Below are 12,713 nucleotides of genomic sequence, written 5' to 3'. Positions count from 1 at the left end.
ATGACAGGCAGCTGCCGTTTCGCTGATGTCCAGAAAGATAGGGGTCAGGCTCCGTGTCCTCATCTGAGACATGGGAAGGAGCATGGACTCCACGGGAACAGTCAGGGCTGGAGGAGACAAGGCAGGCACAGGCTGGTCTGTGGAAGGCTTCTGCTCATGTGGAGGCTGTTACCCATGGCTTGTGTCCTCCAAGGGTCCTCACTAGCTATCACTGGCCATCCTGCCCCCAGGGGACCTGCTCAAGGTGTCCTGGGCTCTGCTAGAGTCTAAGTCACTTTGGGGAATGCCTTTCTGTCCTGCAGACCATGCTGGTTTCCTGTACGGTGCCCACCTCCTGGGCTGCCTCAGCTCCTCGCAGCAGGCAACCTCTTTGGAGCTGATGAGTGGTGGCTCGGATCCCACGGTCAGTGCAGAAACAGGCCCTGAATGGCTGACACCACTAACCACGGTCATCAGTTACAGAACAGGCACATGATCCAATCAGAGCTGAGAATCTTTCCTGGGGCCTCTGGACAGAAGAACTTTGTAGTCCGCAAGAGCTTCAAAGGCTAGCCTTCTCTCTTCCTCTGAATGGCATGATGCAGACATTAGCTCTAGACCTGAGGGTGGAGTTTACTGGGCAGGAGCCAGCTTGAGAATTCCAAGGCTGACAGCATAGTAGACCGACCATGGGCAGGGAGGCACTTTGATTCCCTTGCTGATCTTCTGGGTCTTCCTCTTTCTGTGTCACCTGTTGACTTCTTATTTGAGCTGATACACTTCATACATTGTTTAGATAAAAGTTTCAGGTATTCTTAAATTTCAAAAATGCTGTTGGCTTAATAGGTACGAAATCAGATTGCAGGCTTCCCACATGGTGCAGTGATGAGGAATCCACCTACCAATGCAGGAGATGCAAGAGACGCAGGTTTGACCCTCTGTTGGGAAGATGTCCAGGACTAGGAAACGGCAACCCGCTCCAGTATTCTTGCTGGGAAAATTCCACTGGCAGAGAAGCCTGGTGGGCTAGAGCTCATGGGGTCACAAAGAGCACACGACTGAGCGTGCGCACACACACAAACTATATCTCAGCGTTGTTTAACTTACATTTTGAATAAGCCATGAGGTTGACTGTTAGTTTCACATCTTCTTGGCCCCATCTCAGAGTCCTTAGCAGGATGAGTCTGTGGACACCTGGAAGAGGAGACCCTCTCTTGAGTGAGGCTGGGTAGCTGGGAGAAGGTGACTTTGGCACCTGCATCCCACTCCACCCCTGGATAGACAGTCTAGGCATCTCTCCCAAGTGGGAGATGGAGAATGACGTAGGGGGAAGGAATTTTAAGATGACCCCCAAAGGCCACTCCTCTTATATGACTTCCTTCCCTTGAGTGTGGGTAGAATTTGTGGATAAGATACTCATCCCCATAATTATGTCGTGTGGGCTGCAGTCCATGGGGTCACGGAGAGTCGGACAGGACTGAGCGACTTCACTTTCACTTTTCCCTTTCATGCATTGGAGAAGGAAATGGCAACCCGCTCCAGTATTCTTGCCTGGAGAATCCCAGGGACGGGGGAGCCTGGTGGGCTGCCGTCCATGGGGTCGCACAGAGTCGGACACGACTAAGTGACTTAGCAGCAGCAGCAGCAGCACAAAGGCAAAAGGGGTTTTGGAGATGTTATTAGGATTAACGATCAGTTGGCCCTGAGTTAATCAAGCGTTACTGTCTGGTTGGATGTGGTCCCTTTCAATCTGGCTCTAGAAGCCGGAGACAGGAAGCAAGTGACTCAGAGTGTGAGGGAGGTCTGACTTTAGGGAGATTTTCCACTGTTGGCTTTGAGAAGGGAAGGGACTATGTGGTGAGGGCCATGGGCAGCAGAGAGATGCGATAACAGTCGCCTGCGGACAGCCAGGGAGGAAAGGGGAACCTCAGGCTTCCAACCGTAAGCGGTGACTTTGCCTGTAACCCGGACAATCTGAAGCACATCCTCCCCAGAGACCCCAGGCAAGAACTCAGTCCAACTGAAAACACCTTGAGTTTAGCCTCAGAAGATGCTGAGCAGAGAACCCAGTCATGCTGTGGCCAGACTTCTGACCCACAAAACTGTGTCTCCTCAAAAGGGAATAGTTGTATGACTCAAATTGTATAGTGATTTATTATACAGCAATAGAAAAGGGAGGCAGATAGCCAGACCCAAGGGCCGTCTTCCATCCAGGAAACTACAAAGCTGTTTGTACCCTGGGAAATAAGGTCTTGTGTTTGTTAAAGTTTGCTGCAGCTGGATTTTCATTCTTGGTGATCAAAGTATCCTCCTATAGCCCTTGCTGCCTGTGAATTTCTTATCCCATGACATATTTTGATGACTAGGGCAACCTGGGTGAGGAGTATGAACAGCTTTAGGAAGCTTGATGAGAAAACTTCATTGCTTTCTAAAAGAGTGTGTTAACATATCCTGTCATCAAAAAGCCATAAATGTGCCAACATCGGCATAATGTTTATCATTATTGACCCTTTTACATGATGCTACATGGTGACCACAGGATATTAATTTGTATCTCTGGGATTTTTTTCAAGTTTCAAACTGGATAATGTATAAACAACTAGGGTGAATTATCTGTTCATTAGGTTTGCCCAACTTTCTATTGAACCCCTAATTTTTTCTTACCCATTTTATGAGAATTCATACTAAATCTCTATCATATTTATTGAAAGTATTGCCTACTTGGTTTTCCTTTTCATTTTACTTCTCTTCTGTGCTTTCTTGAGAGAAATTTTCTTTTTTGTGCTCCATATCTCTTATTTACTCTCTTCATTTCTTATATTGGATCTCAAAACTTTGGAATTATGCCAACTTTACCTCTGTATACATTTCTTGGATTTTTCTATATAGTTAGTTTTTCCAAAATAACTTAGATTTGTTTATTCATGTTGCTTTTGCATGTTTGCTTTTTTCTTTCTTTTATCATGTTTCTCAGGAGTCTCCCAGTTGCCAGTGACAGAAACCCAATTTGAACTGGAATGAACCATCCCAGTGTCTTATGACAAAGATGCCTGAAAAATAAATCAGGAAAGAAAGAAATTAAAAGATGATAGAGTTAGGGAATTCCCCGGCTGTCCAGTGTTTAGGACTTTGTGCTGTCACTTCTGAGGGCCCAGGTTCAATCCCATGTTGGGGAACTAAGATCCCAAAAGCCACTCAGTTTGTCCAAAAGGGAAAAAAAAAAGATACTTGGGTGGCCTGCAGCTCTGAAGGAGTGGCTGGACCATGAGCAGGGTGACTTCCATCCTCCTTTTTTTCTTTAACTCCCAGACCTTGGTGCCTGTTTTTTCCAGTGGCAGACATTTCTCTGTGCTGACAAGGACACGGGGCAGTGACCAGATACCTCCCAGTCCATCCCCTGCAACAGCCAGGAAAGTCCAGGAAAGGCCCTACTCGGTCTCCTTCCGGCCCAATGCACAGAGCCAAGTTATAGTTGGTGAGTCTTTACTCAAGAAGAAATTTCCTGACTCTCCGTATTGCAAAGACTTTAAATTCACACTTTTAGGTGGTCCAGGCCTCCAGGCCTCCTGGACACGAGCTAGGCCGCAGACTGACTTCAAAACTGCAAGCAGCGGCTGCATCTGAGCAGCTCTGGGGGTTTCATGACGGCCCCGATCACATCCCACATTCTTCATGGTGACCCAGGGTCACCTGCTACAGGTGGAAAAAGGGGATTTCCTTGATCACTGCTTCCAGAGAATGCCCACATCTGCCATTCATTCTCAGAAAGACGTCTGGCTCCCTAAATATGGACTCCTTGAGAAGTGGGCTAGGGTACTGGTTTTATTTGACCAAATCCTAAAGTTCTTGACTCAAGCTTTTCCCTATCATTATGATCAAGAGTGGGGAGACCAGGAAAACAGCCTTCTTCATAGAACTGAAACTATTTAACCACACAAATTCTCTAGGCTCCACTCTGCCTGGACAACTTGGCCCCAGTAACATGGGGTGCCAAGCTGCAATGCATAATGATAAATTTTAAGTCACATTTTTTGGAGGGACAAACTTTTCTCAACTTTGTGAAAACTTCTGTTTTCCCAGCTCATGTTGGTTAACTTTATTTGCATCATGTGGGGCTTTGATTTCAGTCAGCACTATTAATAATTTACTTTTGTACTTAATGGTGCTGTCGAGGGGATGAGGGAGGTCCAGACGGTATGAGTGCCCTGTACACACAACTAAGGGCATCTGGTGTGAGTTGCCAAGTGCATTACGGCGTAATAAATGTATAACGAGCTGGGCCGCCCCATGCGTGCTAAAAGTGAGCTCTGAGTTAAGTAAGAGAAGCATTTCCATTGTACTGCCTCTGCTCTCTGCGAACCTTCCCCAAGCTGTGGAGCCATTCAGACCCCACTTCTCAGGCGGAGCAAGGTGTGTGCATCGATGGCCAGCCTCAGTGTCTGCAAACTCCAGGTTATCTTTAGAGGTGCTGCTTTCCCAGTTCGTTTCATCAGGGGAGACCCTTAGCCACATTCTGGATCCTGTGCCACGTGGCAAGCCTCTGTGTTCCTTCACATTCAAATCAGTTTTTGTTGGGTGTAGTTGCTTTACAATGCTGTGTTAGTTTCTGCTGTGAATCAGCCATACATATACAAGTATCCCTTCTCTTTCGGATTTTAGGTCACCACCGACCGTTGAGTAGAGTTCACTGTGCTGTATAGCAAGTTCTCATTAACTATCTATTTTATAAGTGTGCGTGTGTGTGTGTGTATGTGCTCAGTCAGGTCCAACTCTGCAACCCCATGGACTGTAGCCCCCCAGGTTCCTCTGTTCATAGGATTACCCAGGCAAGAATACTGCAGTGGGTTGGCACTTCCTTTTCCAGGGGATCTTCCAGACTAAGGGACCGAGCCAGCATCTCCTGTATTGGCAGGCAGATTCTTTACCACTGAGCCACCTGGGAAGCCGCTTTTATACATGATAGTATACATATACATCAGTGTACATATGTCAACCCAATGTCCCAGTTCGCCCCACCCCATCCCTTTCCTGCTTCATGTCCATACTTTTGATATGTCTGTTCTGCAAACAGGTTCATCTGTACCACGCTTCTAGATTCCACATATAAGCATTAATACATGACATTGTTTTTCTTTCTGACTTACTTTACTCTATGTGAGACTTTCTAGTCCATCCATACCCCTCAAATTGCACCACCATTTTCTGATTTCACTCATTTCTCCCAGCCTGGCCTGAGCCATTTCAGGTCCACTGGTGAGTGTGAAATGGTTAAACAGTAAAAAGCTCACAGGTCTGCAGCTGTGGGCCATGGAGGTGGGGTGTCTGCTCACTGGAATAGTCACGTTCTGGGAAGATCTGTTCTCCTTCCACTAAATCCAGAAGTGTCATATATGTTCACAGTTCACTCTACTCATGCCCAAGTCACAAAAAAACAAACACACAAAACTTCCAGAACATTCTAGAACGGGAGGAAAGATTCTTCCATAAATGTAGCAACAACCAGAGTCATTTGGAATGTGTGACTGTACAGAAAATGTGAGTATCCATCACTTGCAGAGAAAGCGAGCATCCTTTTCAGTCAGGGCAAAAGACACTACACCGGAAATGTGCCATCTTGTCTAGAGTGTGCCGGGAGGAGGGGACACCCTGAGGAGCACCCACAAAGGAAGTGGGCCTGATGATTCAAGAGGCTGACCAAAAACAGGACCCAAACATTCCACTGTTTCCAGCTGAGAGCCGCCCAACCCCTAACAAAGTGGACACTCTGCAAACGAGTTACAGTGTTTCCTGCATGTGATTGACACCTATAGTGACCCCAGTTGGGTGGACTGCACCCCCAACTAGGTTTTACTTCATGTGCAGCCACATTGCAACACTTAGATGATAACTTTGCAGGCACAGAAATAGAGAAAACTACAGTCTAACAAGAGTAGGGAGACCAGGAACACAACATTCTTTATAGAACTTGGCTTGAATAGCACTGTCCGCTTGTGCTATTTCCTATAGAGTCCAGGATTTCCAAATTTTTTTAAAAAGGTGAAGCCGAAGAATTGGTTCTGGGTTGCTTTTCTGCTATCTCAGTATACTTGGGTCATTTCATTGTATTCTACCCAGCCCTTAGTTCTTAAATGGGAGCCAAGGGAACCATTAGGCCCACGTCTCTCCCAAGGGCCCAAGCCGCCAGTTAGGGCAGGGGCGGGTCATTTTCAAGGGTGGGCCATTTTGTGTGTTCAGGAAGAAGTGGGAGGGAGGTGAATCCACCACTTCGCAGACATTTTCTCTGAAGCAAAGCACCAGTTCTCCTCCAGCACAAACTCTGTTGGACTTTGAGGATGGCAACCTTCTGGACGGCTGGATCTTCCTGCCAGCACACCCACAGAGGAGCCCACTGTGGGTCTGGATAGTCTCCAGACCTGGAATTAGCCACCATATTGAATTAAGGACCCAATCTTTACTTATTCATCCAATAAACATTTATTGAACACCCACATAAATATAAAAGAGAAAAGTTTCAGGATCCTCAAAGCTCTTAACATAGCTATGATGATCAAATTTGACTTAATGAAACCAAGGTAGGGAGAACAGGGCAGGTTGCATATCTAAATAGCTCCATCCTGGAAAGATCCAGAGTGTCACAAAAGGGGCTTTCTGAAACATACTCTTCCCTTCATACAGAGCAGCATTAAACACCTGTCTCGGAAGACAGAGAAAGCACAAGAACAGCTGTGCAGAAGTGAACACATGATGTTCTTATAGAATATCATGTTTAGTTAAGCACCTGCCATGTGCCAGGTACCCTCCTAAGCCCTTTATGTGCCTGTTTAATCATCACAGCCACACTGGCTGGGGCCAGACTATGTGCTAGGCATGCTTTTACATGCTTTGCAAATGCTAATTCGTTTACTCCTTGAAGCGGCCCTATGGAGAGGCAGTTTATAATCTTCATTTTACAGATGGGAACCTGAGACACAGAGAGGCAAAGTAATTTGGTCAGGGACACACAGAGCAGGAGAGGAAGAGCCAGGACTGGATTTCAGGCACTCTTGCTATGGACCGCACACTCTTATTAATCACGGTGCTTCGTCCCAGGTGCAGGCACAGAAGCAGAAGTGGGGTGTCTGGTTCAGTGAGCGCCTGTCCCCATCACCAGGTATACAAGTACAGAGACCAGGGTAGGACTTTCAGCTGGACTGGGGGGATGAGGGGAAAACAGAGTGAAGAAAGGAAAAATATGTTCATAAAAAATATATGTGAGTTCAAGTCAAGCCTAACTTCACCAATTGACCAGCTGCTCTGAGCCTCAGTTTTACTCATCTGCAAAATGGGGATAATATTGTCTGCTCACAAAAGTTTGGTAGGAATTCAGTGATGCATAAAAACTCTTCAGACAGAGCTAGAGAGCAGAAAATTCTAATTACTCTCATAATCTGGGGCCCTCCCTCACAAATGAAGGTTTTCTGTGGAGCAGGACAGGGCTGGGCACTTACTTAAACTGCTCCCAGAGTGTCTATGGTGCCTGTAGATGCTGCTGATGGGTTCCAACAAGGCACAAGCATACAGGCCACTGGGATACAGTGATATAAGCAAGTGACACTTGAAGTCCCTTCTGGTTCAAACACTCAATGTTCTGGAATCAAGGTTAACATACTCATGGTCATTGCCAACACGTTGATTATTACCTGTGGGAGAAAAATCACATTTTTTTGGGAAATTAAATGAAGACTATCCTTGGGCAAAGTTTCTTTGCCTTAGAAAGAACACATTGGCAAGAAATGAATATATCAATGTAATACATACCTGTTTAAATACCAGTAGAAATCAATTATTCCTCAATTCTAATAAGTTCAGAAATAACACTTTCGGAAAAAAGTTATAATGACATTGGAGGAGACGGGAATCCTCTTTGTTTAGTTGAAATTTCCATAAGGAGAAGATCTGACACATTTTCTAACTTTCCAAATGAAATCATTTTTTTTCTTTTTTAGATGAAAAATCAAAAAATAATCCTCTGTACTCTGATGATGTCCAAAAAGCAACAAGTAGCATCATTGACAATTCCAAGCAGCTCCTTAATATTGTGGATAGATGCTGTAGCAGTCAATATAGAGGATTATATAAGTGAGATGTTTAGGAGAGAGGAAAAAAGAGAGGTGAGGCAAAGGTGATACATTTTTCTAATCTGATTTTACAATGGCTCAATTACTCTCTTCCACACTTCATTTCCTGCGCACCTCTAAATGCATGCAGCTCATGAATGTGATCCATACACCCCCTGGAATATCACCAATCAACAAAACCCAACACCTTGGGGCAAACCTTCCTCATCCTCTCTCTTGGCTGTCTGATTGAGCGCATTAATTGGCTAAAAGCTATTTATTTCTCTCTAATAAATACTTCTCAATTCAATTAATGTCCTTCCTAAAGCACATGCTAAATTCAGAGATTGTGCTTTAACGGCAGAGGCACCATGATGCGGGAAGATTGCTATAATAGCAAATTCATTCTTTCCAGAACATTAGCCCAGAATTTTTAATAACATCGCAGGAGCAATCAGGTTTGCACAGGAGCACAATGGCTAAGTCTCTGGCCCAATTTATTCTCTTACTCAGATACCCGCTCTGATTCACAAGCTTGAAATGTATCCATTTTAAATTGGGATTTTAGAGGTCTTCTTGATAGAAAGCCGTAAAGTAGTATGCTCCAATTCCAGGCATGGCTAATGGAAATCTGATTCCTAACTGTTATTTAATTACCTGGATATTGTGTTCTTGGTTCCTGTGACCCATTACATACTGTAACATCTTTATTTAAATGGCATCTTGGGCCATTTTTCAACAACCTATTAAAGAAATAACTGAGTTATCTGTAGTAAAGGGACTCATTTATTAACAGTTCTAAACTAAATAAATTATCCTTTCCCTTTCAGATAGTCAACAAAGTAAATGATCAACAAATGTTCCCTAAGCATCATGGGGCAGGAGGCCTATTGTTTGCCTAGGGTTGGCTGGCCAGGGACTCCTTCCAAAGACTGACCCAAAGATGACTTGACACCTCCTGTGCCTTCTGCTCACTTCTTTATAGATCCAACTCCTGTTTCCTGCGTTTCCTAATTATCCCCAACACTCATTCTGAAAACGTCACTCCTGAAACTTTTGGAGAAAAAGAAAGCTACTAAATTTGCAGGTAAGAGAATTTCACGTAAAAGAAATTTGCATTTGGGTAGCAAACGGGTTGAAGAAGTTTTAGTAAAATGAAGGATCATGCTCACTGTTACGGAATGAAAGGAGGCAGAAATTCTTTGATGTCTTGATAACAGACCAGGATTAGAGACTGGGATTCAGCTAGGGTCACCTCAGCCTCACAGGGAAACTCAGTCCCTTCTCCACTCCTCCACCACCTCTGGAATCTCTAATTCTCCGAGGTCCAAGGCGTCAAGTCTTCCACGTGAAGGAGTTAGAAAGTATGGGTGTGTTTGTTTTCTTAAACAAAGACACTTCCTTTTCTGGAAAAAAATATCAATTTTAAGAATCCCTTTTTAGATTTGGTTCTATGAAAGCTGTCAAAACTTGGGGAAAAAAATCCTTCAATGTACATCAGTAGGGAAATGAATAAGTCAAAAATGATGTGTCCATATTATAGACTACTAATATCATGCATTTTAAAGAAGAATGAAGTACAACTGAATGTTAGAAGTTGGGAATTATTCACAACATTTTCAATTTTTCTATAAGTATGGAGTAGACACAAAATTATAAATATACTTAAAGTATCATGAATAGCCAACTAATGGTCCTGAACTCACTTGGCAAGTTAGGAAAACCAGCTGCATCGTTACTTTGAGGGGCTCCTTCCTCATCTCATCTCCTATGGTCTTTATGTTCTTTGGAAAATTATTCTTATTTCTCAACATCTATAAATAATATATTTAAGTTTTATGTCTTTGGACTTTACAGGACTAGAAACATACCTTTTATATTCTTTGTGACTTGTTTTTCCATTAAAGAATAAGTTCATGACATTCTTTCACATCGATGTATAATGTATAGTTATTTCATTTTAACTGCTATGTAGTACCCCTTCATAAGCATGTGCCACCGTTTTTAAAAATATTCATTAGCCAGTGGACATTCTTGTTTCTTATAGTTTTGTTTTTACAAAGAGTGACACTATTCTTTATATTCTTGAATATTTTAATTTTCCAATATGGTAATATGATTTTAATTTGCATTTACCTAATTACTAGTGGCTGGATGGCATCACCGACTCTATGGACATGAGTTTGAGTGAACTCCGGGAGTTGGTGATGGACAGGGAGGCCTGGCGTGCTGTGATTCATGGGGTCGCGGAGAGTCGGACACGACTGAGCGACTGAACTGAACTGAACTGAAGTGAGGTTGAACATCTTTTCATGTGTTCAGTCACTTATGTTCTTTTTTATAAGTACCTATTCAAGCCTTTTGTCATTTTGTTACTGTTTTATTATCAAATTTAAAATTTTGATTTTATTTACATATTTTGAAAACATGTAGTAAACCATCTTTATATCTTCTGGAAATAACTGTGATATGTATTTATACGTACTTGTGAGAAAAATCCCTCAGTTTGGAGCTTGTCTTTTTACTGTTTTTATAGAGGTTTTAAATATTTTCCTTTTTGAAATGTGTTTTTTGTGTCAAAACTTCCTTACCTTAAGATTACAAGGAGATTTTTCTGTATTGTCTTCTGAAATAAAAGTTTCAATATTCTTCATAACTTGGCTTTTAATGGCTTGATTTGGGGTTTCCCACCTGGCACTAATGGTAAAGACCCTGCCTGCCAATGCAGGAGACATGAGAGATGTGGATTCAATTCCTGGGTCGGGAAGATCCCCTGTAGGAGGATATGCCCACTCCAGTATTCTTGCCTAGAGAATCCCCATGGACAGAGAGGCCTGGGGGGCTACAGTCCATAGGGCTGAACAGAGTCAGACACGACTAAAGTGACAGATCACTCACACACGCACGGTTTGATTTTAAAAGAATGGATTGAGGAAAGTGTTAGCTTTCTTTTTTTTCTTATTCCTGCGGTAGACAACAAATTATTCTGATTATGACTTACTGAAAAATCTTTCCTTCTCCATCATTTGCAACTTTAGCTCCATCATACATTGTTTCCCCATATATACGAGTCTATTTCTAAGACCACATCATATTAGTCACTATATTATTCCTAATAATTCTTATTAGCTGATCAGGAAAATGGTCTCACAGTTTGGATCAGGATTTTCTTAGCTACTCTTAACTTTTGAATCCCTTTCACATAAATCTTAGGCTTATCTTTTTTAATGCTTTAAACAGATAGAGATTTGGTTGGGATTGAATTGACCTCCTCAATCAATCTGGAAAATTGACATCTTTAAAATATTGCATTATTCAATCCATGAACGTGGTACACCACTTTACTTGTTTAAAGCTATGATAGTAAAGGCATCTATTTTTCTGTTTTAGTCCTATATGTGCGATTGTGTTTCTATATCATGAGGTTATTTCTCAGTTTACAAGTTTAGAATTATTATCCGTTTCTGACAACGATATAGCAACTCTTATTCTCTCATAATTCCCTTCACCTTAGAGTCTGTTTTGATGGGAATATAGCTGCTCTTGCTTGTTTGCTTGTTCTGATTTCTATTTTGGCTACTGCATCTTTTCCCGTAGTTTCATTTTCAATCCTTCTGAAATCTCTGTCTCCTGTCTATTGTTAAAAGCCTATAGTTTGGTTTATTTTTAAAGTCCACCCTCAAAATCTAGTTTAATTACAACCGGAAAATTTAGCCAATTAAAATTTATTTCAAGTAATGACATATTGTGATTTATTTCTATCATTTTTCGTTTTTTCTTTACTATTTTCTTGTTTGCTTTTGAATTCAGTGCTTTTTCTTTACTAATAGTTTGACAGTTACATACCTTATTCCTGTCTTTGCTTTTTTTTTCTTATGGTCATCACAGAAGTTTTAATATACACACTTAACACATAAAATTAATAAATATTTTTACCTCAATTCAGAAACTGTTAGGACCTGAAACACCTTAATGTTATCCTCTTGTTTCTTGTTTACACACTAGTGCTGCAGCTGGAGCCCAGCAAGGCCAGGACCAATGCTTTAGAGGTCGTCTGCGTGATGTTTCTTTCTGAAGCTGAAGTTCACTTCTAAGATTTTCTTTTCTCCCAGGATCTTCTATCGCCATTTTTGTACGGAGCCAGAGAGCTCCTCGATAGACATCTGTGAAAGAAACCAGGGCAAGTGGAAGGAGGAAAACACTGCCTTTCGATGCACCTTTACCAGGGTGAAAATACCCAGGAATATTCTCCCTGTACTTTACCTGCCCCCAGGTAAATCCAATCCATGTGGACTCAGAGGGTGTAGCAATGAAAGGCTGTGCTTGTTAGCATCTTCTAAGTTGGGTGAGGGGGGACCTCAATGTAGTTGTAAGAATATTAAGTCCTTTTCAGAGAGGGGAACTCTGAGGCTGTGAGAGGAAGTGACTGAGGTCACCCAGGAGTCAGTTGGCAGGACCAGAAATAGATTTCAGGTCTCACTCAGTTCAGACAAGGCAGCATGTTCTGCTTTGATGATGCTAGAGAGAGAGAGGTTCAACAGACACCATAGCTGTGAAGTCAATACAAGAGAATCACTCACCTGAGAGCCGTCCTTTCTTCCCGCCTTCCACTCAAGCCCATCTAAAAGTCCTCTGCTC

General features: G+C 42.6%; 1 long non-coding RNA gene across 1 annotated transcript; it reads right to left on the bottom strand.

The window, feature by feature from the left end:
• Positions 1-6,476: 6,476 nt before the first annotated feature.
• LOC148778282 (uncharacterized) lies at positions 6,477-12,713 on the bottom strand. Its single transcript, XR_016036315.1, has 3 exons — positions 12,656-12,713; positions 12,012-12,238; positions 6,477-8,067 (listed from the first exon to the last, which is right to left on the bottom strand). It is a non-coding gene; the product is annotated as an uncharacterized LOC148778282 (long non-coding RNA).

This window comes from Moschus berezovskii, chromosome 3 (genome assembly GCF_049115385.1).
Source record: "Moschus berezovskii isolate FMDL1 chromosome 3, NW_MosBer_1.0, whole genome shotgun sequence".
In the NCBI taxonomy this organism is placed as follows: domain Eukaryota; kingdom Metazoa; phylum Chordata; class Mammalia; order Artiodactyla; family Moschidae; genus Moschus; species Moschus berezovskii.
The sequence above is the reverse complement of the archived record's forward strand: the minus strand, read 5'-3'. Positions and strand labels throughout refer to the sequence as shown.